The sequence below is a fragment of the Salminus brasiliensis genome, chromosome 3 (genome assembly GCF_030463535.1).
Source record: "Salminus brasiliensis chromosome 3, fSalBra1.hap2, whole genome shotgun sequence".
NCBI classification, from domain to species: domain Eukaryota; kingdom Metazoa; phylum Chordata; class Actinopteri; order Characiformes; family Bryconidae; genus Salminus; species Salminus brasiliensis.
In genome coordinates this window covers 51,326,248-51,351,270 of record NC_132880.1, presented here as the reverse complement: position 1 = coordinate 51,351,270, position 25,023 = coordinate 51,326,248, and the positions used below count along the sequence as shown (strand labels likewise).

The following is a 25,023-nucleotide window of genomic DNA, read 5'->3' as shown; positions in this document are numbered from 1 at the left end:
ACATTAAGAAAACAACTTTAATATGAAGTCTGTTTAATTTTTCAAATATTTTAAGTTCAGTAAAAAACATCAATATTGTAATGACAAAGGGTCTGGAATGTGGCTTCCACTCCACCTGAATCCGTGTTTTAGAGATTGTGCACTTCCAGTAGTCACTGATAGATGGCGCTCAGGCTACAAAAACACTTTTCCCCCAACCTCTGGCTCGTTGGTCTAGGGGTATGATTCTCGCTTAGGGTGCGAGAGGTCCCGGGTTCAAATCCCGGACGAGCCCTGCTCGTTTTTTTTGCCGGACACGATGGCGACATTAACGGTCGTCTGGTACGTGCCAAAATCTCAATATATAACTATTACATGAAAACACACACACAAATAAAAAAAAAACAACAACAGAAAAATAGCAACCTAATTTAGTCTCTCCTCAACTTCAATACACTCAACGTAAAAATGAGGCCAAGAAACAGACGAGCGAGCAGGTCACGATCAGGGCTGCACTCCTGCTGCAGTGGGGACCTGTGTGTCCAGGGCGCTGGGGGAGGTGACGACCGGAGAAGCAGCCAGGTGGACGCAATGCCTCCTAGACGAGAACGACTTGTTAGAAATCAGAAAAGACTCGGCTTGGTATGTTTATCAGATTAGATTAATAGTTCAGTAAATGTAATATATATTTAAACATCAGTCAAGTACACTCTATATTGACTAAAATAATGGGACACAACTCATTTAATGTTTTCTTCTGAAATCAAGGGTATTAAAAAGAGTTGATTCTGATTTTGTTGGAGTAGCTGTCTCTACTGTCCAGAAAAGAAGGTTTTCTACTAGATTTGGAGCATTACCAAGCCCGGAGTGGTTCATCGGGAGATTCGGGAGGATTCCAGATGGGCTGGTTCATGTCATATATTCATACACTTTATAAGTAAAGTTTTGCATATGACACTTTAGTTTTTTGGATGTCAATGTCAGGGACCTTTATTTATTTATACAAAATGCATTTATTTAATGTTTAATGTTTATCTAAATGTTATTTTTGTTATTATGCAAACGGTAGTCCCGACCTTACAATCTGGTTGGTTGAGAAGCGCTCTTACCGTACTGATATTTGTGATAATAGCACAGCTTTTTCACACCAACTTAAAATAACAAACAAACAACTAACTGAATAAATAAATCATCTTTAAATTCTTCATGATTTTATCGCTAATTTCGTTTTTTGTTTATTCCAAACATATATTAGTTGGTAGTCTTATGGCTGGTCAGGAATGTTTTATTGTTGTTGTGTTGCTTAAATAAAAAATAGCAAAGCCAACAACACCATAACTTCGCAGTCGAATAATATTAGCCCTAATAATCATTTCTGTGTTACCTGCGTGCGACGTGCGCATCCTCCTCCAGCAAGGTTTACTAGCCCTAACAACAAGCTTGTGGAACAACACTATTCGTATGCGCCCATATGACAACCATATTTCTAACAACGCTGCAACATGTGACGTGGCAGCTGTGGAAAGGCTAGCAAACACGTTCGTTAAGCATGGCTCGTTGGTCTAGGGGTATGATTCTCGCTTTGGGTGCGAGAGGTCCCGGGTTCAAATCCCGGACGAGCCCTGCTTTTACTGAGAAAGGTCTGACCATCAGTGAATGTAGGGCCCGTCCAACAATGCAGGAGCAGAGAGAGACTTACAGGTGAACTACCTGAGTGATAGGCTCCGCGATGTCCTCTCCTGTAGGTAATTTCAAACCCTGTACGACTCACCTGCTGAATTAACCATCAACGCCAATCGTGATCTGAATCAGCTTAGAGGAGGAAAATGACCAAACCTACAAAAAGGCCTCAGAAGAAGTTTCAGCTACAGCAGTGAATGTTTCCTAATGACTACAGATGTAGTTATTCATGGAACCCTGAACGATGTGCCAGCATTACCAGCATGTCCGCTCCGTCCCACCAGTATGACCAGCTTAATGAAACGATATGTCAGTAGTGAGAGTTGATGATTAGTAGAGAGTGAAAGAAGTTTAGAGCTGCTAGGTTGTTGTTTTAGTACATTAAGAAATGTTGTGATCTAACGGACTCTGTCTAACAGTCACTGATAGATGGTGCTACAACTAGACTCCATGTGGAGGAGGCCTCTAACTGCTGAGACGTGGCAATCCTGAGAAACTATGAACGGTTACTCTGTGTCTGGCTCGTTGGTCTAGGGGTATGATTCTCGCTTAGGGTGCGAGAGGTCCCGGGTTCAAATCCCGGACGAGCCCTGCTCTTTTGTGTGCAGACTGAAACCGTAGAGCAGTGAGAAACTGAGATCAACTAACAGTTTATCTCTTGAAAGAAGTTTATTAATGACCTGCTATACCCCATCAGAACTTCCACTCAGCGAAATCCTTATTATTATCATCTTAGCAATATGCTACCCAAAGGGACTGAGTAGGAATAAATGATAATAATCATTCTTCTTCTTCGTATTATTATTATTATTATTATTATTATTATTATTATTAATATTATTCTCATTATATATCTTCTTATTTTTAACATAGACCATAGCTGAAGCTTTTGAAAAAGTTCTGAAAAATACACGATTTGAGCTTGCCCGTCTGGCTCGTTGGTCTAGGGTTATGATTCTCGCTTCGGGTGCGAGAGGTCCCGGGTTGAAATCCCGGACGAGCCCGGCTTTTAAGGTTATCATAGATGGACTATCAATCAACACTGTTCACTGACTGGAACCATACAATAAAACTGTGCTCTCGAGGTTCTTCTGCATATCCACTGCTCTTTAGTGTGTCCCTCTGGAAGCTGCGTGTGAACACCTTACTTAGTTTTAGTGGAGGATGCCGTATTGACCCGGCTTCAGTCATAGATAGCTAGCATCTAAGGAGAACATTAAGAAAACAACTTTAATATGAAGTCTGTTTAATTTTTCAAATATTTTAAGTTCAGTAAAAAACATCAATATTGTAATGACAAAGGGTCTGGAATGTGGCTTCCACTCCACCTGAATCCGTGTTTTAGAGATTGTGCACTTCCAGTAGTCACTGATAGATGGCGCTCAGGCTACAAAAACACTTTTCCCCCAACCTCTGGCTCGTTGGTCTAGGGGTATGATTCTCGCTTAGGGTGCGAGAGGTCCCGGGTTCAAATCCCGGACGAGCCCTGCTTTTACTGAGAAAGGTCTGACCATCAGTGAATGTAGGGCCCGTCCAACAATGCAGGAGCAGAGAGAGACTTACAGGTGAACTACCTGAGTGATAGGCTCCGCGATGTCCTCTCCTGTAGGTAATTTCAAACCCTGTACGACTCACCTGATGAATTAACCATCAACGCCAATCATGATCTGAATCAGCTTAGAGGAGGAAAATGACCAAATCTACAAAAAGGCCTCAGAAGAAGTTTCAGCTACAGCAGTGAATGTTTCCTAATGACTACAGATGTAGTTATTCATGGAACCCTGAACGATGTGCCAGCATTACCAGCATGTCCGCTCCGTCCCACCAATATGACCAGCTTAATGAAACGATATGTCAGTAGTGAGAGTTGATGATTAGTAGAGAGTGAAAGAAGTTTAGAGCTGCTAGGTTGTTGTTTTAGTACATTAAGAAATGTTGTGATCTAACGGACTCTGTCTAACAGTCACTGATAGATGGTGCTACAACTAGACTCCATGTGGAGGAGGCCTCTAACTGCTGAGACGTGGCAATCCTGAGAAACTATGAACGGTTAGTCTGTGTCTGGCTCGTTGGTCTAGGGGTATGATTCTCGCTTAGGGTGCGAGAGGTCCCGGGTTCAAATCCCAGACGAGCCCTGCTCTTTTGTGTGCAGACTGAAACCGTAGAGCAGTGAGAAACTGAGATCAACTAACAGTTTATCTCTTGAAAGAAGTTTATTAATGACCTGCTATACCCCATCAGAACTTCCACTCAGCGAAATCCTTATTATTATCATCTTAGCAATATGCTACCCAAAGGGACTGAGTAGGAATAAATGATAATAATCATTCTTCTTCTTCGTATTATTATTATTATTATTATTATTATTATTATTAATATTATTCTCATTATATATCTTCTTATTTTTAACATAGACCATAGCTGAAGCTTTTGAAAAAGTTCTGAAAAATACACGATTTGAGCTTGCCCGTCTGGCTCGTTGGTCTAGGGTTATGATTCTCGCTTCGGGTGCGAGAGGTCCCGGGTTGAAATCCCGGACGAGCCCGGCTTTTAAGGTTATCATAGATGGACTATCAATCAACACTGTTCACTGACTGGAACCATACAATAAAACTGTGCTCTCGAGGTTCTTCTGCATATCCACTGCTCTTTAGTGTGTCCCTCTGGAAGCTGCGTGTGAACACCTTACTTAGTTTTAGTGGAGGATGCCGTATTGACCCGGCTTCAGTCATAGATAGCTAGCATCTAAGGAGAACATTAAGAAAACAACTTTAATATGAAGTCTGTTTAATTTTTCAAATATTTTAAGTTCAGTAAAAAACATCAATATTGTAATGACAAAGGGTCTGGAATGTGGCTTCCACTCCACCTGAATCCGTGTTTTAGAGATTGTGCACTTCCAGTAGTCACTGATAGATGGCGCTCAGGCTACAAAAACACTTTTCCCCCAACCTCTGGCTCGTTGGTCTAGGGGTATGATTCTCGCTTAGGGTGCGAGAGGTCCCGGGTTCAAATCCCGGACGAGCCCTGCTCGTTTTTTTTGCCGGACACGATGGCGACATTAACGGTCGTCTGGTACGTGCCAAAATCTCAATATATAACTATTACATGAAAACACACACACAAAAAGTCCCGGGTTCAAATCCCGGACGAGCCCTGCTTTTACTGAGAAAGGTCTGACCATCAGTGAATGTAGGGCCCGTCCAACAATGCAGGAGCAGAGAGAGACTTACAGGTGAACTACCTGAGTGATAGGCTCCGCGATGTCCTCTCCTGTAGGTAATTTCAAACCCTGTACGACTCACCTGATGAATTAACCATCAACGCCAATCATGATCTGAATCAGCTTAGAGGAGGAAAATGACCAAATCTACAAAAAGGCCTCAGAAGAAGTTTCAGCTACAGCAGTGAATGTTTCCTAATGACTACAGATGTAGTTATTCATGGAACCCTGAACGATGTGCCAGCATTACCAGCATGTCCGCTCCGTCCCACCAATATGACCAGCTTAATGAAACGATATGTCAGTAGTGAGAGTTGATGATTAGTAGAGAGTGAAAGAAGTTTAGAGCTGCTAGGTTGTTGTTTTAGTACATTAAGAAATGTTGTGATCTAACGGACTCTGTCTAACAGTCACTGATAGATGGTGCTACAACTAGACTCCATGTGGAGGAGGCCTCTAACTGCTGAGACGTGGCAATCCTGAAAAACTATGAACGATTACTCTGTGTCTGGCTCGTTGGTCTAGGGGTATGATTCTCGCTTAGGGTGCGAGAGGTCCCGGGTTCAAATCCCGGACGAGCCCTGCTCTTTTGTGTGCAGACTGAAACCGTAGAGCAGTGAGAAACTGAGATCAACTAACAGTTTATCTCTTGAAAGAAGTTTATTAATGACCTGCTATACCCCATCAGAACTTCCACTCAGCGAAATCCTTATTATTATCATCTTAGCAATATGCTACCCAAAGGGACTGAGTAGGAATAAATGATAATAATCATTCTTCTTCTTCGTATTATTATTATTATTATTATTATTATTATTATTAATATTATTCTCATTATATATCTTCTTATTTTTAACATAGACCATAGCTGAAGCTTTTGAAAAAGTTCTGAAAAAAACACGATTTGAGCTTGCCCGTCTGGCTCGTTGGTCTAGGGTTATGATTCTCGCTTCGGGTGCGAGAGGTCCCGGGTTCAAATCCCGGACGAGCCCGGCTTTTAAGGTTATCATAGATGGACTATCAATCAACACTGTTCACTGACTGGAACCATACAGTAAAACTGTGCTCTCGAGGTTCTTCTGCATATCCACTGCTCTTTAGTGTGTCCCTCTGGAAGCTGCGTGTGAACACCTTACTTAGTTTTAGTGGAGGATGCCGTATTGACCCGGCTTCAGTCATAGATAGCTAGCATCTAAGGAGAACATTAAGAAAACAACTTTAATATGAAGTCTGTTTAATTTTTCAAATATTTTAAGTTCAGTAAAAAACATCAATATTGTAATGACAAAGGGTCTGGAATGTGGCTTCCACTCCACCTGAATCCGTGTTTTAGAGATTGTGCACTTCCAGTAGTCACTGATAGATGGCGCTCAGGCTACAAAAACACTTTTCCCCCAACCTCTGGCTCGTTGGTCTAGGGGTATGATTCTCGCTTAGGGTGCGAGAGGTCCCGGGTTCAAATCCCGGACGAGCCCTGCTCGTTTTTTTTGCCGGACACGATGGCGACATTAACGGTCGTCTGGTACGTGCCAAAATCTCAATATATAACTATTACATGAAAACACACACACAAATAAAAAAAAAACAACAACAGAAAAATAGCAACCTAATTTAGTCTCTCCTCAACTTCAATACACTCAACGTAAAAATGAGGCCAAGAAACAGACGAGCGAGCAGGTCACGATCAGGGCTGCACTCCTGCTGCAGTGGGGACCTGTGTGTCCAGGGCGCTGGGGGAGGTGACGACCGGAGAAGCAGCCAGGTGGACGCAATGCCTCCTAGACGAGAACGACTTGTTAGAAATCAGAAAAGACTCGGCTTGGTATGTTTATCAGATTAGATTAATAGTTCAGTAAATGTAATATATATTTAAACATCAGTCAAGTACACTCTATATTGACTAAAATAATGGGACACAACTCATTTAATGTTTTCTTCTGAAATCAAGGGTATTAAAAAGAGTTGATTCTGATTTTGTTGGAGTAGCTGTCTCTACTGTCCAGAAAAGAAGGTTTTCTACTAGATTTGGAGCATTACCAAGCCCGGAGTGGTTCATCGGGAGATTCGGGAGGATTCCAGATGGGCTGGTTCATGTCATATATTCATACACTTTATAAGTAAAGTTTTGCATATGACACTTTAGTTTTTTGGATGTCAATGTCAGGGACCTTTATTTATTTATACAAAATGCATTTATTTAATGTTTAATGTTTATCTAAATGTTATTTTTGTTATTATGCAAACGGTAGTCCCGACCTTACAATCTGGTTGGTTGAGAAGCGCTCTTACCGTACTGATATTTGTGATAATAGCACAGCTTTTTCACACCAACTTAAAATAACAAACAAACAACTAACTGAATAAATAAATCATCTTTAAATTCTTCATGATTTTATCGCTAATTTCGTTTTTTGTTTATTCCAAACATATATTAGTTGGTAGTCTTATGGCTGGTCAGGAATGTTTTATTGTTGTTGTGTTGCTTAAATAAAAAATAGCAAAGCCAACAACACCATAACTTCGCAGTCGAATAATATTAGCCCTAATAATCATTTCTGTGTTACCTGCGTGCGACGTGCGCATCCTCCTCCAGCAAGGTTTACTAGCCCTAACAACAAGCTTGTGGAACAACACTATTCGTATGCGCCCATATGACAACCATATTTCTAACAACGCTGCAACATGTGACGTGGCAGCTGTGGAAAGGCTAGCAAACACGTTCGTTAAGCATGGCTCGTTGGTCTAGGGGTATGATTCTCGCTTTGGGTGCGAGAGGTCCCGGGTTCAAATCCCGGACGAGCCCTGCTTTTACTGAGAAAGGTCTGACCATCAGTGAATGTAGGGCCCGTCCAACAATGCAGGAGCAGAGAGAGACTTACAGGTGAACTACCTGAGTGATAGGCTCCGCGATGTCCTCTCCTGTAGGTAATTTCAAACCCTGTACGACTCACCTGATGAATTAACCATCAACGCCAATCATGATCTGAATCAGCTTAGAGGAGGAAAATGACCAAACCTACAAAAAGGCCTCAGAAGAAGTTTCAGCTACAGCAGTGAATGTTTCCTAATGACTACAGATGTAGTTATTCATGGAACCCTGAACGATGTGCCAGCATTACCAGCATGTCCGCTCCGTCCCACCAGTATGACCAGCTTAATGAAACGATATGTCAGTAGTGAGAGTTGATGATTAGTAGAGAGTGAAAGAAGTTTAGAGCTGCTAGGTTGTTGTTTTAGTACATTAAGAAATGTTGTGATCTAACGGACTCTGTCTAACAGTCACTGATAGATGGTGCTACAACTAGACTCCATGTGGAGGAGGCCTCTAACTGCTGAGACGTGGCAATCCTGAAAAACTATGAACGATTACTCTGTGTCTGGCTCGTTGGTCTAGGGGTATGATTCTCGCTTAGGGTGCGAGAGGTCCCGGGTTCAAATCCCGGACGAGCCCTGCTCTTTTGTGTGCAGACTGAAACCGTAGAGCAGTGAGAAACTGAGATCAACTAACAGTTTATCTCTTGAAAGAAGTTTATTAATGACCTGCTATACCCCATCAGAACTTCCACTCAGCGAAATCCTTATTATTATCATCTTAGCAATATGCTACCCAAAGGGACTGAGTAGGAATAAATGATAATAATCATTCTTCTTCTTCGTATTATTATTATTATTATTATTATTATTATTATTAATATTATTCTCATTATATATCTTCTTATTTTTAACATAGACCATAGCTGAAGCTTTTGAAAAAGTTCTGAAAAAAACACGATTTGAGCTTGCCCGTCTGGCTCGTTGGTCTAGGGTTATGATTCTCGCTTCGGGTGCGAGAGGTCCCGGGTTCAAATCCCGGACGAGCCCGGCTTTTAAGGTTATCATAGATGGACTATCAATCAACACTGTTCACTGACTGGAACCATACAGTAAAACTGTGCTCTCGAGGTTCTTCTGCATATCCACTGCTCTTTAGTGTGTCCCTCTGGAAGCTGCGTGTGAACACCTTACTTAGTTTTAGTGGAGGATGCCGTATTGACCCGGCTTCAGTCATAGATAGCTAGCATCTAAGGAGAACATTAAGAAAACAACTTTAATATGAAGTCTGTTTAATTTTTCAAATATTTTAAGTTCAGTAAAAAACATCAATATTGTAATGACAAAGGGTCTGGAATGTGGCTTCCACTCCACCTGAATCCGTGTTTTAGAGATTGTGCACTTCCAGTAGTCACTGATAGATGGCGCTCAGGCTACAAAAACACTTTTCCCCCAACCTCTGGCTCGTTGGTCTAGGGGTATGATTCTCGCTTAGGGTGCGAGAGGTCCCGGGTTCAAATCCCGGACGAGCCCTGCTCGTTTTTTTTGCCGGACACGATGGCGACATTAACGGTCGTCTGGTACGTGCCAAAATCTCAATATATAACTATTACATGAAAACACACACACAAATAAAAAAAAAACAACAACAGAAAAATAGCAACCTAATTTAGTCTCTCCTCAACTTCAATACACTCAACGTAAAAATGAGGCCAAGAAACAGACGAGCGAGCAGGTCACGATCAGGGCTGCACTCCTGCTGCAGTGGGGACCTGTGTGTCCAGGGCGCTGGGGGAGGTGACGACCGGAGAAGCAGCCAGGTGGACGCAATGCCTCCTAGACGAGAACGACTTGTTAGAAATCAGAAAAGACTCGGCTTGGTATGTTTATCAGATTAGATTAATAGTTCAGTAAATGTAATATATATTTAAACATCAGTCAAGTACACTCTATATTGACTAAAATAATGGGACACAACTCATTTAATGTTTTCTTCTGAAATCAAGGGTATTAAAAAGAGTTGATTCTGATTTTGTTGGAGTAGCTGTCTCTACTGTCCAGAAAAGAAGGTTTTCTACTAGATTTGGAGCATTACCAAGCCCGGAGTGGTTCATCGGGAGATTCGGGAGGATTCCAGATGGGCTGGTTCATGTCATATATTCATACACTTTATAAGTAAAGTTTTGCATATGACACTTTAGTTTTTTGGATGTCAATGTCAGGGACCTTTATTTATTTATACAAAATGCATTTATTTAATGTTTAATGTTTATCTAAATGTTATTTTTGTTATTATGCAAACGGTAGTCCCGACCTTACAATCTGGTTGGTTGAGAAGCGCTCTTACCGTACTGATATTTGTGATAATAGCACAGCTTTTTCACACCAACTTAAAATAACAAACAAACAACTAACTGAATAAATAAATCATCTTTAAATTCTTCATGATTTTATCGCTAATTTCGTTTTTTGTTTATTCCAAACATATATTAGTTGGTAGTCTTATGGCTGGTCAGGAATGTTTTATTGTTGTTGTGTTGCTTAAATAAAAAATAGCAAAGCCAACAACACCATAACTTCGCAGTCGAATAATATTAGCCCTAATAATCATTTCTGTGTTACCTGCGTGCGACGTGCGCATCCTCCTCCAGCAAGGTTTACTAGCCCTAACAACAAGCTTGTGGAACAACACTATTCGTATGCGCCCATATGACAACCATATTTCTAACAACGCTGCAACATGTGACGTGGCAGCTGTGGAAAGGCTAGCAAACACGTTCGTTAAGCATGGCTCGTTGGTCTAGGGGTATGATTCTCGCTTTGGGTGCGAGAGGTCCCGGGTTCAAATCCCGGACGAGCCCTGCTTTTACTGAGAAAGGTCTGACCATCAGTGAATGTAGGGCCCGTCCAACAATGCAGGAGCAGAGAGAGACTTACAGGTGAACTACCTGAGTGATAGGCTCCGCGATGTCCTCTCCTGTAGGTAATTTCAAACCCTGTACGACTCACCTGATGAATTAACCATCAACGCCAATCGTGATCTGAATCAGCTTAGAGGAGGAAAATGACCAAACCTACAAAAAGGCCTCAGAAGAAGTTTCAGCTACAGCAGTGAATGTTTCCTAATGACTACAGATGTAGTTATTCATGGAACCCTGAACGATGTGCCAGCATTACCAGCATGTCCGCTCCGTCCCACCAGTATGACCAGCTTAATGAAACGATATGTCAGTAGTGAGAGTTGATGATTAGTAGAGAGTGAAAGAAGTTTAGAGCTGCTAGGTTGTTGTTTTAGTACATTAAGAAATGTTGTGATCTAACGGACTCTGTCTAACAGTCACTGATAGATGGTGCTACAACTAGACTCCATGTGGAGGAGGCCTCTAACTGCTGAGACGTGGCAATCCTGAGAAACTATGAACGGTTACTCTGTGTCTGGCTCGTTGGTCTAGGGGTATGATTCTCGCTTAGGGTGCGAGAGGTCCCGGGTTCAAATCCCGGACGAGCCCTGCTCTTTTGTGTGCAGACTGAAACCGTAGAGCAGTGAGAAACTGAGATCAACTAACAGTTTATCTCTTGAAAGAAGTTTATTAATGACCTGCTATACCCCATCAGAACTTCCACTCAGCGAAATCCTTATTATTATCATCTTAGCAATATGCTACCCAAAGGGACTGAGTAGGAATAAATGATAATAATCATTCTTCTTCTTCGTATTATTATTATTATTATTATTATTATTATTATTAATATTATTCTCATTATATATCTTCTTATTTTTAACATAGACCATAGCTGAAGCTTTTGAAAAAGTTCTGAAAAATACACGATTTGAGCTTGCCCGTCTGGCTCGTTGGTCTAGGGTTATGATTCTCGCTTCGGGTGCGAGAGGTCCCGGGTTGAAATCCCGGACGAACCCGGCTTTTAAGGTTATCATAGATGGACTATCAATCAACACTGTTCACTGACTGGAACCATACAATAAAACTGTGCTCTCGAGGTTCTTCTGCATATCCACTGCTCTTTAGTGTGTCCCTCTGGAAGCTGCGTGTGAACACCTTACTTAGTTTTAGTGGAGGATGCCGTATTGACCCGGCTTCAGTCATAGATAGCTAGCATCTAAGGAGAACATTAAGAAAACAACTTTAATATGAAGTCTGTTTAATTTTTCAAATATTTTAAGTTCAGTAAAAAACATCAATATTGTAATGACAAAGGGTCTGGAATGTGGCTTCCACTCCACCTGAATCCGTGTTTTAGAGATTGTGCACTTCCAGTAGTCACTGATAGATGGCGCTCAGGCTACAAAAACACTTTTCCCCCAACCTCTGGCTCGTTGGTCTAGGGGTATGATTCTCGCTTAGGGTGCGAGAGGTCCCGGGTTCAAATCCCGGACGAGCCCTGCTCGTTTTTTTTGCCGGACACGATGGCGACATTAACGGTCGTCTGGTACGTGCCAAAATCTCAATATATAACTATTACATGAAAACACACACACAAAAAGTCCCGGGTTCAAATCCCGGACGAGCCCTGCTTTTACTGAGAAAGGTCTGACCATCAGTGAATGTAGGGCCCGTCCAACAATGCAGGAGCAGAGAGAGACTTACAGGTGAACTACCTGAGTGATAGGCTCCGCGATGTCCTCTCCTGTAGGTAATTTCAAACCCTGTACGACTCACCTGATGAATTAACCATCAACGCCAATCATGATCTGAATCAGCTTAGAGGAGGAAAATGACCAAATCTACAAAAAGGCCTCAGAAGAAGTTTCAGCTACAGCAGTGAATGTTTCCTAATGACTACAGATGTAGTTATTCATGGAACCCTGAACGATGTGCCAGCATTACCAGCATGTCCGCTCCGTCCCACCAATATGACCAGCTTAATGAAACGATATGTCAGTAGTGAGAGTTGATGATTAGTAGAGAGTGAAAGAAGTTTAGAGCTGCTAGGTTGTTGTTTTAGTACATTAAGAAATGTTGTGATCTAACGGACTCTGTCTAACAGTCACTGATAGATGGTGCTACAACTAGACTCCATGTGGAGGAGGCCTCTAACTGCTGAGACGTGGCAATCCTGAGAAACTATGAACGGTTAGTCTGTGTCTGGCTCGTTGGTCTAGGGGTATGATTCTCGCTTAGGGTGCGAGAGGTCCCGGGTTCAAATCCCAGACGAGCCCTGCTCTTTTGTGTGCAGACTGAAACCGTAGAGCAGTGAGAAACTGAGATCAACTAACAGTTTATCTCTTGAAAGAAGTTTATTAATGACCTGCTATACCCCATCAGAACTTCCACTCAGCGAAATCCTTATTATTATCATCTTAGCAATATGCTACCCAAAGGGACTGAGTAGGAATAAATGATAATAATCATTCTTCTTCTTCGTATTATTATTATTATTATTATTATTATTATTATTATTATTATTAATATTATTCTCATTAAATATCTTCTTATTTTTAACATAGACCATAGCTGAAGCTTTTGAAAAAGTTCTGAAAAATACACGATTTGAGCTTGCCCGTCTGGCTCGTTGGTCTAGGGTTATGATTCTCGCTTCGGGTGCGAGAGGTCCCGGGTTCAAATCCCGGACGAGCCCGGCTTTTAAGGTTATCATAGATGGACTATCAATCAACACTGTTCACTGACTGGAACCATACAGTAAAACTGTGCTCTCGAGGTTCTTCTGCATATCCACTGCTCTTTAGTGTGTCCCTCTGGAAGCTGCGTGTGAACACCTTACTTAGTTTTAGTGGAGGATGCCGTATTGACCCGGCTTCAGTCATAGATAGCTAGCATCTAAGGAGAACATTAAGAAAACAACTTTAATATGAAGTCTGTTTAATTTTTCAAATATTTTAAGTTCAGTAAAAAACATCAATATTGTAATGACAAAGGGTCTGGAATGTGGCTTCCACTCCACCTGAATCCGTGTTTTAGAGATTGTGCACTTCCAGTAGTCACTGATAGATGGCGCTCAGGCTACAAAAACACTTTTCCCCCAACCTCTGGCTCGTTGGTCTAGGGGTATGATTCTCGCTTAGGGTGCGAGAGGTCCCGGGTTCAAATCCCGGACGAGCCCTGCTCGTTTTTTTTGCCGGACACGATGGCGACATTAACGGTCGTCTGGTACGTGCCAAAATCTCAATATATAACTATTACATGAAAACACACACACAAATAAAAAAAAAACAACAACAGAAAAATAGCAACCTAATTTAGTCTCTCCTCAACTTCAATACACTCAACGTAAAAATGAGGCCAAGAAACAGACGAGCGAGCAGGTCACGATCAGGGCTGCACTCCTGCTGCAGTGGGGACCTGTGTGTCCAGGGCGCTGGGGGAGGTGACGACCGGAGAAGCAGCCAGGTGGACGCAATGCCTCCTAGACGAGAACGACTTGTTAGAAATCAGAAAAGACTCGGCTTGGTATGTTTATCAGATTAGATTAATAGTTCAGTAAATGTAATATATATTTAAACATCAGTCAAGTACACTCTATATTGACTAAAATAATGGGACACAACTCATTTAATGTTTTCTTCTGAAATCAAGGGTATTAAAAAGAGTTGATTCTGATTTTGTTGGAGTAGCTGTCTCTACTGTCCAGAGAAGAAGGTTTTCTACTAGATTTGGAGCATTACCAAGCCCGGAGTGGTTCATCGGGAGATTCGGGAGGATTCCAGATGGGCTGGTTCATGTCATATATTCATACACTTTATAAGTAAAGTTTTGCATATGACACTTTAGTTTTTTGGATGTCAATGTCAGGGACCTTTATTTATTTATACAAAATGCATTTATTTAATGTTTAATGTTTATCTAAATGTTATTTTTGTTATTATGCAAACGGTAGTCCCGACCTTACAATCTGGTTGGTTGAGAAGCGCTCTTACCGTACTGATATTTGTGATAATAGCACAGCTTTTTCACACCAACTTAAAATAACAAACAAACAACTAACTGAATAAATAAATCATCTTTAAATTCTTCATGATTTTATCGCTAATTTCGTTTTTTGTTTATTCCAAACATATATTAGTTGGTAGTCTTATGGCTGGTCAGGAATGTTTTATTGTTGTTGTGTTGCTTAAATAAAAAATAGCAAAGCCAACAACACCATAACTTCGCAGTCGAATAATATTAGCCCTAATAATCATTTCTGTGTTACCTGCGTGCGACGTGCGCATCCTCCTCCAGCAAGGTTTACTAGCCCTAACAACAAGCTTGTGGAACAACACTATTCGTATGCGCCCATATGACAACCATATTTCTAACAACGCTGCAACATGTGACGTGGCAGCTGTGGAAAGGCTAGCAAACACGTTCGTTAAGCATGGCTCGTTGGTCTAGGGGTATGATTCTCGCTTTGGGTGCGAGAGGTCCCGGGTTCAAATCCCGGACGAGCCCTGCTTTTACTGAGAAAGGTCTGACCATCAGTGAATGTAGGGCCCGTCCAACAATGCAGGAGCAGAGAGAGACTTACAGGTGAACTACCTGAGTGATAGGCTCCGCGATGTCCTCTCCTGTAGGTAATTTCAAACCCTGTACGACTCACCTGATGAATTAACCATCAACGCCAATCATGATCTGAATCAGCTTAGAGGAGGAAAATGACCAAACCTACAAAAAGGCCTCAGAAGAAGTTTCAGCTACAGCAGTGAATGTTTCCTAATGACTACAGATGTAGTTATTCATGGAACCCTGAACGATGTGCCAGCATTACCAGCATGTCCGCTCCGTCCCACCAGTATGACCAGCTTAATGAAACGATATGTCAGTAGTGAGAGTTGATGATTAGTAGAGAGTGAAAGAAGTTTAGAGCTGCTAGGTTGTTGTTTTAGTACATTAAGAAATGTTGTGATCTAACGGACTCTGTCTAACAGTCACTGATAGATGGTGCTACAACTAGACTCCATGTGGAGGAGGCCTCTAACTGCTGAGACGTGGCAATCCTGAGAAACTATGAACGGTTAGTCTGTGTCTGGCTCGTTGGTCTAGGGGTATGATTCTCGCTTAGGGTGCGAGAGGTCCCGGGTTCAAATCCCGGACGAGCCCTGCTCTTTTGTGTGCAGACTGAAACCGTAGAGCAGTGAGAAACTGAGATCAACTAACAGTTTATCTCTTGAAAGAAGTTTATTAATGACCTGCTATACCCCATCAGAACTTCCACTCAGCGAAATCCTTATTATTATCATCTTAGCAATATGCTACCCAAAGGGACTGAGTAGGAATAAATGATAATAATCATTCTTCTTCTTCGTATTATTATTATTATTATTATTATTATTATTATTATTATTATTATTAATATTATTCTCATTATATATCTTCTTATTTTTAACATAGACCATAGCTGAAGCTTTTGAAAAAGTTCTGAAAAATACACGATTTGAGCTTGCCCGTCTGGCTCGTTGGTCTAGGGGTATGATTCTCGCTTCGGGTGCGAGAGGTCCCGGGTTCAAATCCCGGACGAGCCCGGCTTTTAAGGTTATCATAGATGGACTATCAATCAACACTGTTCACTGACTGGAACCATACAGTAAAACTGTGCTCTCGAGGTTCTTCTGCATATCCACTGCTCTTTAGTGTGTCCCTCTGGAAGCTGCGTGTGAACACCTTACTTAGTTTTAGTGGAGGATGCCGTATTGACCCGGCTTCAGTCATAGATAGCTAGCATCTAAGGAGAACATTAAGAAAACAACTTTAATATGAAGTCTGTTTAATTTTTCAAATATTTTAAGTTCAGTAAAAAACATCAATATTGTAATGACAAAGGGTCTGGAATGTGGCTTCCACTCCACCTGAATCCGTGTTTTAGAGATTGTGCACTTCCAGTAGTCACTGATAGATGGCGCTCAGGCTACAAAAACACTTTTCCCCCAACCTCTGGCTCGTTGGTCTAGGGGTATGATTCTCGCTTAGGGTGCGAGAGGTCCCGGGTTCAAATCCCGGACGAGCCCTGCTCGTTTTTTTTGCCGGACACGATGGCGACATTAACGGTCGTCTGGTACGTGCCAAAATCTCAATATATAACTATTACATGAAAACACACACACAAATAAAAAAAAACAACAACAGAAAAATAGCAACCTAATTTAGTCTCTCCTCAACTTCAATACACTCAACGTAAAAATGAGGCCAAGAAACAGACGAGCGAGCAGGTCACGATCAGGGCTGCACTCCTGCTGCAGTGGGGACCTGTGTGTCCAGGGCGCTGGGGGAGGTGACGACCGGAGAAGCAGCCAGGTGGACGCAATGCCTCCTAGACGAGAACGACTTGTTAGAAATCAGAAAAGACTCGGCTTGGTATGTTTATCAGATTAGATTAATAGTTCAGTAAATGTAATATATATTTAAACATCAGTCAAGTACACTCTATATTGACTAAAATAATGGGACACAACTCATTTAATGTTTTCTTCTGAAATCAAGGGTATTAAAAAGAGTTGATTCTGATTTTGTTGGAGTAGCTGTCTCTACTGTCCAGAAAAGAAGGTTTTCTACTAGATTTGGAGCATTACCAAGCCCGGAGTGGTTCATCGGGAGATTCGGGAGGATTCCAGATGGGCTGGTTCATGTCATATATTCATACACTTTATAAGTAAAGTTTTGCATATGACACTTTAGTTTTTTGGATGTCAATGTCAGGGACCTTTATTTATTTATACAAAATGCATTTATTTAATGTTTAATGTTTATCTAAATGTTATTTTTGTTATTATGCAAACGGTAGTCCCGACCTTACAATCTGGTTGGTTGAGAAGCGCTCTTACCGTACTGATATTTGTGATAATAGCACAGCTTTTTCACACCAACTTAAAATAACAAACAAACAACTAACTGAATAAATAAATCATCTTTAAATTCTTCATGATTTTATCGCTAATTTCGTTTTTTGTTTATTCCAAACATATATTAGTTGGTAGTCTTATGGCTGGTCAGGAATGTTTTATTGTTGTTGTGTTGCTTAAATAAAAAATAGCAAAGCCAACAACACCATAACTTCGCAGTCGAATAATATTAGCCCTAATAATCATTTCTGTGTTACCTGCGTGCGACGTGCGCATCCTCCTCCAGCAAGGTTTACTAGCCCTAACAACAAGCTTGTGGAACAACACTATTCGTATGCGCCCATATGACAACCATATTTCTAACAACGCTGCAACATGTGACGTGGCAGCTGTGGAAAGGCTAGCAAACACGTTCGTTAAGCATGGCTCGTTGGTCTAGGGGTATGATTCTCGCTTTGGGTGCGAGAGGTCCCGGGTTCAAATCCCGGACGAGCCCTGCTTTTACTGAGAAAGGTCTGACCATCAGTGAATGTAGGGCCCGTCCAACAATGCAGGAGCAGAGAGAGACTTACAGGTGAACTACCTGAGTGATAGGCTCCGCGCTGTCCTCTCCTGTAGGTAATTTCAAACCCTGTACGACTCACCTGCTGAATTAACCATCAACGCCAATCATGATCTGAATCAGCTTAGAGGAGGAAAATGACCAAACCTACAAAAAGGCCTCAGAAGAAGTTTCAGCTACAGCAGTGAATGTTTCCTAATGACTACAGATGTAGTTATTCATGGAACCCTGAACGATGTGCCAGCATTACCAGCATGTCCGCTCCGTCCCACCAGTATGACCAGCTTAATGAAACGATATGTCAGTAGTGAGAGTTGATGATTAGTAGAGAGTGAAAGAAGTTTAGAGCTGCTAGGTTGTTGTTTTAGTACATTAAGAAATGTTGTGATCTAACGGACTCTGTCTAACAGTCACTGATAGATGGTGCTACAACTAGACTCCATGTGGAGGAGGCCTCTAACTGCTGAGACGTGGCAATCCTGAGAAACTATGAACGGTTAGTCTGTGTCTGGCTCGTTGGTCTAGGGGTATGATTCTCGCTTAGGGTGCGAGAGGTCCCGGGTTCAAATCCCGGACGAGCCCTGCTCTTTTGTGTGCAGACTGAAACCGTAGAGCAGTGAGAAACTGAGATCAACTAACAGTTTATCTCTTGAAAGAAGTTTATTAATGACCTGCTATACCCCATCAGAACTTCCACTCAGCGAAATCCTTATTATTATCATCTTAGCAATATGCTACCCAAAGGGACTGAGTAGGAATAAATGATAATAATCATTCTTCTTCTTCGTATTATTATTATTATTATTATTATTATTATTATTATTAATATTATTCTCATTATATATCTTCTTATTTTTAACATAGACCATAGCTGAAGCTTTTGAAAAAGTTCTGAAAAATACACGATTTGAGCTTGCCCGTCTGGCTCGTTGGTCTAGGGTTATGATTCTCGCTTCGGGTGCGAGAGGTCCCGGGTTCAAATCCCGGACGAGCCCGGCTTTTAAGGTTATCATAGATGGACTATCAATCAACACTGTTCACTGACTGGAACCATACAGTAAAACTGTGCTCTCGAGGTTCTTCTGCATATCCACTGCTCTTTAGTGTGTCCCTCTGGAAGCTGCGTGTGAACACCTTACTTAGTTTTAGTGGAGGATGCCGTATTGACCCGGCTTCAGTCATAGATAGCTAGCATCTAAGGAGAACATTAAGAAAACAACTTTAATATGAAGTCTGTTTAATTTTTCAAATATTTTAAGTTCAGTAAAAAACATCAATATTGTAATGACAAAGGGTCTGGAATGTGGCTTCCACTCCACCTGAATCCGTGTTTTAGAGATTGTGCACTTCCAGTAGTCACTGATAGATGGCGCTCAGGCTACAAAAACACTTTTCCCCCAACCTCTGGCTCGTTGGTCTAGGGGTATGATTCTCGCTTAGGGTGCGAGAGGTCCCGGGTTCAAATCCCGGACGAGCCCTGTTCGTTTTTTTTGCCGGACACGATGGCGACATTAACGGTCGTCTGGTACGTGCCAAAATCTCAATATATAACTATTACATGAAAACACACACACAAATAAAAAAAAAACAACAACAGAAAAATAGCAACCTAATTTAGTCTCTCCTCAACTTCAATACACTCAACGTAAAAATGAGGCCAAGAAACAGACGAGCGAGCAGGTCACGATCAGGGCTGCACTCCTGCTGCAGTGGGGACCTGTGTGTCCAGGGCGCTGGGGGAGGTGACGACCGGAGAAGCAGCCAGGTGGACGCAATGCCTCCTAGACGAGAACGACTTGTTAGAAATCAGAAAAGACTCGGCTTGGTATGTTTATCAGATTAGATTAATAGTTCAGTAAATGTAATATATATTTAAACATCAGTCAAGTACACTCTATATTGACTAAAATAATGGGACACAACTCATTTAATGTTTTCTTCTGAAATCAAGGGTATTAAAAAGAGTTGATTCTGATTTTGTTGGAGTAGCTGTCTCTACTGTCCAGAAAAGAAGGTTTTCTACTAGATTTGGAGCATTACCAAGCCCGGAGTGGTTCATCGGGAGATTCGGGAGGATTCCAGATGGGCTGGTTCATGTCATATATTCATACACTTTATAAGTAAAGTTTTGCATATGACACTTTAGTTTTTTGGATGTCAATGTCAGGGACCTTTATTTATTTATACAAAATGCATTTATTTAATGTTTAATGTTTATCTAAATGTTATTTTTGTTATTATGCAAACGGTAGTCCCGACCTTACAATCTGGTTGGTTGAGAAGCGCTCTTACCGTACTGATATTTGTGATAATAGCACAGCTTTTTCACACCAACTTAAAATAACAAACAAACAACTAACTGAATAAATAAATCATCTTTAAATTCTTCATGATTTTATCGCTAATTTCGTTTTTTGTTTATTCCAAACATATATTAGTTGGTAGTCTTATGGCTGGTCAGGAATGTTTTATTGTTGTTGTGTTGCTTAAATAAAAAATAGCAAAGCCAACAACACCATAACTTCGCAGTCGAATAATATTAGCCCTAATAATCATTTCTGTGTTACCTGCGTGCGACGTGCGCATCCTCCTCCAGCAAGGTTTACTAGCCCTAACAACAAGCTTGTGGAACAACACTATTCGTATGCGCCCATATGACAACCATATTTCTAACAACGCTGCAACATGTGACGTGGCAGCTGTGGAAAGGCTAGCAAACACGTTCGTTAAGCATGGCTCGTTGGTCTAGGGGTATGATTCTCGCTTTGGGTGCGAGAGGTCCCGGGTTCAAATCCCGGACGAGCCCTGCTTTTACTGAGAAAGGTCTGACCATCAGTGAATGTAGGGCCCGTCCAACAATGCAGGAGCAGAGAGAGACTTACAGGTGAACTACCTGAGTGATAGGCACCGCGCTGTCCTCTCCTGTAGGTAATTTCAAACCCTGTACGACTCACCTGCTGAATTAACCATCAACGCCAATCATGATCTGAATCAGCTTAGAGGAGGAAAATGACCAAACCTACAAAAAGGCCTCAGAAGAAGTTTCAGCTACAGCAGTGAATGTTTCCTAATGACTACAGATGTAGTTATTCATGGAACCCTGAACGATGTGCCAGCATTACCAGCATGTCCGCTCCGTCCCACCAGTATGACCAGCTTAATGAAACGATATGTCAGTAGTGAGAGTTGATGATTAGTAGAGAGTGAAAGAAGTTTAGAGCTGCTAGGTTGTTGTTTTAGTACATTAAGAAATGTTGTGATCTAACGGACTCTGTCTAACAGTCACTGATAGATGGTGCTACAACTAGACTCCATGTGGAGGAGGCCTCTAACTGCTGAGACGTGGCAATCCTGAGAAACTATGAACGGTTACTCTGTGTCTGGCTCGTTGGTCTAGGGGTATGATTCTCGCTTAGGGTGCGAGAGGTCCCGGGTTCAAATCCCGGACGAGCCCTGCTCTTTTGTGTGCAGACTGAAACCGTAGAGCAGTGAGAAACTGAGATCAACTAACAGTTTATCTCTTGAAAGAAGTTTATTAATGACCTGCTATACCCCATCAGAACTTCCACTCAGCGAAATCCTTATTATTATCATCTTAGCAATATGCTACCCAAAGGGACTGAGTAGGAATAAATGATAATAATCATTCTTCTTCTTCGTATTATTATTATTATTATTATTATTATTATTATTATTATTAATATTATTCTCATTATATATCTTTTTATTTTTAACATAGACCATAGCTGAAGCTTTTGAAAAAGTTCTGAAAAATACACGATTTGAGCTTGCCCGTCTGGCTCGTTGGTCTAGGGTTATGATTCTCGCTTCGGGTGCGAGAGGTCCCGGGTTCAAATCCCGGACGAGCCCGGCTTTTAAGGTTATCATAGATGGACTATCAATCAACACTGTTCACTGACTGGAACCATACAGTAAAACTGTGCTCTCGAGGTTCTTCTGCATATCCACTGCTCTTTAGTGTGTCCCTCTGGAAGCTGCGTGTGAACACCTTACTTAGTTTTAGTGGAGGATGCCGTATTGACCCGGCTTCAGTCATAGATAGCTAGCATCTAAGGAGAACATTAAGAAAACAACTTTAATATGAAGTCTGTTTAATTTTTCAAATATTTTAAGTTCAGTAAAAAACATCAATATTGTAATGACAAAGGGTCTGGAATGTGGCTTCCACTCCACCTGAATCCGTGTTTTAGAGATTGTGCACTTCCAGTAGTCACTGATAGATGGCGCTCAGGCTACAAAAACACTTTTCCCCCAACCTCTGGCTCGTTGGTCTAGGGGTATGATTCTCGCTTAGGGTGCGAGAGGTCCCGGGTTCAAATCCCGGACGAGCCCTGCTCGTTTTTTTTGCCGGACACGATGGCGACATTAACGGTCGTCTGGTACGTGCCAAAATCTCAATATATAACTATTACATGAAAACACACACACAAATAAAAAAAAAACAACAACAGAAAAATAGCAACCTAATTTAGTCTCTCCTCAACTTCAATACACTCAACGTAAAAATGAGGCCAAGAAACAGACGAGCGAGCAGGTCACGATCAGGGCTGCACTCCTGCTGCAGTGGGGACCTGTGTGTCCAGGGCGCTGGGGGAGGTGACGACCGGAGAAGCAGCCAGGTGGACGCAATGCCTCCTAGACGAGAACGACTTGTTAGAAATCAGAAAAGACTCGGCTTGGTATGTTTATCAGATTAGATTAATAGTTCAGTAAATGTAATATATATTTAAACATCAGTCAAGTACACTCTATATTGACTAAAATAATGGGACACAACTCATTTAATGTTTTCTTCTGAAATCAAGGGTATTAAAAAGAGTTGATTCTGATTTTGTTGGAGTAGCTGTCTCTACTGTCCAGAAAAGAAGGTTTTCTACTAGATTTGGAGCATTACCAAGCCCGGAGTGGTTCATCGGGAGATTCGGGAGGATTCCAGATGGGCTGGTTCATGTCATATATTCATACACTTTATAAGTAAAGTTTTGCATATGACACTTTAGTTTTTTGGATGTCAATGTCAGGGACCTTTATTTATTTATACAAAATGCATTTATTTAATGTTTAATGTTTATCTAAATGTTATTTTTGTTATTATGCAAACGGTAGTCCCGACCTTACAATCTGGTTGGTTGAGAAGCGCTCTTACCGTACTGATATTTGTGATAATAGCACAGCTTTTTCACACCAACTTAAAATAACAAACAAACAACTAACTGAATAAATAAATCATCTTTAAATTCTTCATGATTTTATCGCTAATTTCGTTTTTTGTTTATTCCAAACATATATTAGTTGGTAGTCTTATGGCTGGTCAGGAATGTTTTATTGTTGTTGTGTTGCTTAAATAAAAAATAGCAAAGCCAACAACACCATAACTTCGCAGTCGAATAATATTAGCCCTAATAATCATTTCTGTGTTACCTGCGTGCGACGTGCGCATCCTCCTCCAGCAAGGTTTACTAGCCCTAACAACAAGCTTGTGGAACAACACTATTCGTATGCGCCCATATGACAACCATATTTCTAACAACGCTGCAACATGTGACGTGGCAGCTGTGGAAAGGCTAGCAAACACGTTCGTTAAGCATGGCTCGTTGGTCTAGGGGTATGATTCTCGCTTTGGGTGCGAGAGGTCCCGGGTTCAAATCCCGGACGAGCCCTGCTTTTACTGAGAAAGGTCTGACCATCAGTGAATGTAGGGCCCGTCCAGCAATGCAGGAGCAGAGAGAGACTTACAGGTGAACTACCTGAGTGATAGGCACCGCGCTGTCCTCTCCTGTAGGTAATTTCAAACCCTGTACGACTCACCTGCTGAATTAACCATCAACGCCAATCATGATCTGAATCAGCTTAGAGGAGGAAAATGACCAAACCTACAAAAAGGCCTCAGAAGAAGTTTCAGCTACAGCAGTGAATGTTTCCTAATGACTACAGATGTAGTTATTCATGGAACCCTGAACGATGTGCCAGCATTACCAGCATGTCCGCTCCGTCCCACCAGTATGACCAGCTTAATGAAACGATATGTCAGTAGTGAGAGTTGATGATTAGTAGAGAGTGAAAGAAGTTTAGAGCTGCTAGGTTGTTGTTTTAGTACATTAAGAAATGTTGTGATCTAACGGACTCTGTCTAACAGTCACTGATAGATGGTGCTACAACTAGACTCCATGTGGAGGAGGCCTCTAACTGCTGAGACGTGGCAATCCTGAAAAACTATGAACGATTACTCTGTGTCTGGCTCGTTGGTCTAGGGGTATGATTCTCGCTTAGGGTGCGAGAGGTCCCGGGTTCAAATCCCGGACGAGCCCTGCTCTTTTGTGTGCAGACTGAAACCGTAGAGCAGTGAGAAACTGAGATCAACTAACAGTTTATCTCTTGAAAGAAGTTTATTAATGACCTGCTATACCCCATCAGAACTTCCACTCAGCGAAATCCTTATTATTATCATCTTAGCAATATGCTACCCAAAGGGACTGAGTAGGAATAAATGATAATAATCATTCTTCTTCTTCGTATTATTATTATTATTATTATTATTATTATTATTAATATTATTCTCATTATATATCTTCTTATTTTTAACATAGACCATAGCTGAAGCTTTTGAAAAAGTTCTGAAAAATACACGATTTGAGCTTGCCCGTCTGGCTCGTTGGTCTAGGGGTATGATTCTCGCTTCGGGTGCGAGAGGTCCCGGGTTCAAATCCCGGACGAGCCCGGCTTTTAAGGTTATCATAGATGGACTATCAATCAACACTGTTCACTGACTGGAACCATACAGTAAAACTGTGCTCTCGAGGTTCTTCTGCATATCCACTGCTCTTTAGTGTGTCCCTCTGGAAGCTGCGTGTGAACACCTTACTTAGTTTTAGTGGAGGATGCCGTATTGACCCGGCTTCAGTCATAGATAGCTAGCATCTAAGGAGAACATTAAGAAAACAACTTTAATATGAA

General features: G+C 41.5%; 34 non-coding genes across 34 annotated transcripts; all 34 read left to right on the top strand.

Moving 5' to 3' along the window:
• The first annotated feature begins 202 nt into the window (after positions 1–202).
• Positions 203–274, top strand: trnap-agg (transfer RNA proline (anticodon AGG)). Its single transcript has one exon. It is a non-coding gene; the product is annotated as a tRNA-Pro (tRNA).
• A 1,256-nt stretch (positions 275–1,530) lies between these two features.
• trnap-ugg (transfer RNA proline (anticodon UGG)) lies at positions 1,531–1,602 on the top strand. The gene has a single exon. It is a non-coding gene; the product is annotated as a tRNA-Pro (tRNA).
• A 576-nt stretch (positions 1,603–2,178) lies between these two features.
• On the top strand, positions 2,179–2,250 carry trnap-agg (transfer RNA proline (anticodon AGG)). The gene has a single exon. It is a non-coding gene; the product is annotated as a tRNA-Pro (tRNA).
• An 824-nt stretch (positions 2,251–3,074) lies between these two features.
• trnap-agg (transfer RNA proline (anticodon AGG)) lies at positions 3,075–3,146 on the top strand. Its single transcript has one exon. It is a non-coding gene; the product is annotated as a tRNA-Pro (tRNA).
• A 576-nt stretch (positions 3,147–3,722) lies between these two features.
• trnap-agg (transfer RNA proline (anticodon AGG)) lies at positions 3,723–3,794 on the top strand. The gene has a single exon. It is a non-coding gene; the product is annotated as a tRNA-Pro (tRNA).
• An 821-nt stretch (positions 3,795–4,615) lies between these two features.
• Positions 4,616–4,687, top strand: trnap-agg (transfer RNA proline (anticodon AGG)). Its single transcript has one exon. It is a non-coding gene; the product is annotated as a tRNA-Pro (tRNA).
• Positions 4,688–5,392: 705 nt separating this feature from the next.
• Positions 5,393–5,464, top strand: trnap-agg (transfer RNA proline (anticodon AGG)). Its single transcript has one exon. It is a non-coding gene; the product is annotated as a tRNA-Pro (tRNA).
• Positions 5,465–5,802: 338 nt separating this feature from the next.
• On the top strand, positions 5,803–5,874 carry trnap-cgg (transfer RNA proline (anticodon CGG)). Its single transcript has one exon. It is a non-coding gene; the product is annotated as a tRNA-Pro (tRNA).
• Positions 5,875–6,285: 411 nt separating this feature from the next.
• On the top strand, positions 6,286–6,357 carry trnap-agg (transfer RNA proline (anticodon AGG)). The gene has a single exon. It is a non-coding gene; the product is annotated as a tRNA-Pro (tRNA).
• Positions 6,358–7,613: 1,256 nt separating this feature from the next.
• trnap-ugg (transfer RNA proline (anticodon UGG)) lies at positions 7,614–7,685 on the top strand. The gene has a single exon. It is a non-coding gene; the product is annotated as a tRNA-Pro (tRNA).
• A 576-nt stretch (positions 7,686–8,261) lies between these two features.
• trnap-agg (transfer RNA proline (anticodon AGG)) lies at positions 8,262–8,333 on the top strand. Its single transcript has one exon. It is a non-coding gene; the product is annotated as a tRNA-Pro (tRNA).
• A 338-nt stretch (positions 8,334–8,671) lies between these two features.
• On the top strand, positions 8,672–8,743 carry trnap-cgg (transfer RNA proline (anticodon CGG)). The gene has a single exon. It is a non-coding gene; the product is annotated as a tRNA-Pro (tRNA).
• A 411-nt stretch (positions 8,744–9,154) lies between these two features.
• On the top strand, positions 9,155–9,226 carry trnap-agg (transfer RNA proline (anticodon AGG)). Its single transcript has one exon. It is a non-coding gene; the product is annotated as a tRNA-Pro (tRNA).
• Positions 9,227–10,482: 1,256 nt separating this feature from the next.
• Positions 10,483–10,554, top strand: trnap-ugg (transfer RNA proline (anticodon UGG)). The gene has a single exon. It is a non-coding gene; the product is annotated as a tRNA-Pro (tRNA).
• Positions 10,555–11,130: 576 nt separating this feature from the next.
• trnap-agg (transfer RNA proline (anticodon AGG)) lies at positions 11,131–11,202 on the top strand. Its single transcript has one exon. It is a non-coding gene; the product is annotated as a tRNA-Pro (tRNA).
• An 821-nt stretch (positions 11,203–12,023) lies between these two features.
• Positions 12,024–12,095, top strand: trnap-agg (transfer RNA proline (anticodon AGG)). Its single transcript has one exon. It is a non-coding gene; the product is annotated as a tRNA-Pro (tRNA).
• A 705-nt stretch (positions 12,096–12,800) lies between these two features.
• trnap-agg (transfer RNA proline (anticodon AGG)) lies at positions 12,801–12,872 on the top strand. The gene has a single exon. It is a non-coding gene; the product is annotated as a tRNA-Pro (tRNA).
• Positions 12,873–13,219: 347 nt separating this feature from the next.
• Positions 13,220–13,291, top strand: trnap-cgg (transfer RNA proline (anticodon CGG)). The gene has a single exon. It is a non-coding gene; the product is annotated as a tRNA-Pro (tRNA).
• A 411-nt stretch (positions 13,292–13,702) lies between these two features.
• Positions 13,703–13,774, top strand: trnap-agg (transfer RNA proline (anticodon AGG)). Its single transcript has one exon. It is a non-coding gene; the product is annotated as a tRNA-Pro (tRNA).
• Positions 13,775–15,030: 1,256 nt separating this feature from the next.
• trnap-ugg (transfer RNA proline (anticodon UGG)) lies at positions 15,031–15,102 on the top strand. The gene has a single exon. It is a non-coding gene; the product is annotated as a tRNA-Pro (tRNA).
• Positions 15,103–15,678: 576 nt separating this feature from the next.
• trnap-agg (transfer RNA proline (anticodon AGG)) lies at positions 15,679–15,750 on the top strand. The gene has a single exon. It is a non-coding gene; the product is annotated as a tRNA-Pro (tRNA).
• Positions 15,751–16,100: 350 nt separating this feature from the next.
• trnap-cgg (transfer RNA proline (anticodon CGG)) lies at positions 16,101–16,172 on the top strand. The gene has a single exon. It is a non-coding gene; the product is annotated as a tRNA-Pro (tRNA).
• Positions 16,173–16,583: 411 nt separating this feature from the next.
• On the top strand, positions 16,584–16,655 carry trnap-agg (transfer RNA proline (anticodon AGG)). The gene has a single exon. It is a non-coding gene; the product is annotated as a tRNA-Pro (tRNA).
• Positions 16,656–17,910: 1,255 nt separating this feature from the next.
• trnap-ugg (transfer RNA proline (anticodon UGG)) lies at positions 17,911–17,982 on the top strand. The gene has a single exon. It is a non-coding gene; the product is annotated as a tRNA-Pro (tRNA).
• Positions 17,983–18,558: 576 nt separating this feature from the next.
• Positions 18,559–18,630, top strand: trnap-agg (transfer RNA proline (anticodon AGG)). Its single transcript has one exon. It is a non-coding gene; the product is annotated as a tRNA-Pro (tRNA).
• Positions 18,631–18,971: 341 nt separating this feature from the next.
• trnap-cgg (transfer RNA proline (anticodon CGG)) lies at positions 18,972–19,043 on the top strand. Its single transcript has one exon. It is a non-coding gene; the product is annotated as a tRNA-Pro (tRNA).
• A 411-nt stretch (positions 19,044–19,454) lies between these two features.
• trnap-agg (transfer RNA proline (anticodon AGG)) lies at positions 19,455–19,526 on the top strand. Its single transcript has one exon. It is a non-coding gene; the product is annotated as a tRNA-Pro (tRNA).
• Positions 19,527–20,782: 1,256 nt separating this feature from the next.
• On the top strand, positions 20,783–20,854 carry trnap-ugg (transfer RNA proline (anticodon UGG)). Its single transcript has one exon. It is a non-coding gene; the product is annotated as a tRNA-Pro (tRNA).
• Positions 20,855–21,430: 576 nt separating this feature from the next.
• Positions 21,431–21,502, top strand: trnap-agg (transfer RNA proline (anticodon AGG)). Its single transcript has one exon. It is a non-coding gene; the product is annotated as a tRNA-Pro (tRNA).
• Positions 21,503–21,846: 344 nt separating this feature from the next.
• trnap-cgg (transfer RNA proline (anticodon CGG)) lies at positions 21,847–21,918 on the top strand. Its single transcript has one exon. It is a non-coding gene; the product is annotated as a tRNA-Pro (tRNA).
• A 411-nt stretch (positions 21,919–22,329) lies between these two features.
• On the top strand, positions 22,330–22,401 carry trnap-agg (transfer RNA proline (anticodon AGG)). Its single transcript has one exon. It is a non-coding gene; the product is annotated as a tRNA-Pro (tRNA).
• A 1,256-nt stretch (positions 22,402–23,657) lies between these two features.
• Positions 23,658–23,729, top strand: trnap-ugg (transfer RNA proline (anticodon UGG)). Its single transcript has one exon. It is a non-coding gene; the product is annotated as a tRNA-Pro (tRNA).
• A 576-nt stretch (positions 23,730–24,305) lies between these two features.
• Positions 24,306–24,377, top strand: trnap-agg (transfer RNA proline (anticodon AGG)). The gene has a single exon. It is a non-coding gene; the product is annotated as a tRNA-Pro (tRNA).
• Positions 24,378–24,715: 338 nt separating this feature from the next.
• On the top strand, positions 24,716–24,787 carry trnap-cgg (transfer RNA proline (anticodon CGG)). The gene has a single exon. It is a non-coding gene; the product is annotated as a tRNA-Pro (tRNA).
• The last annotated feature ends 236 nt before the right edge of the window (positions 24,788–25,023 follow it).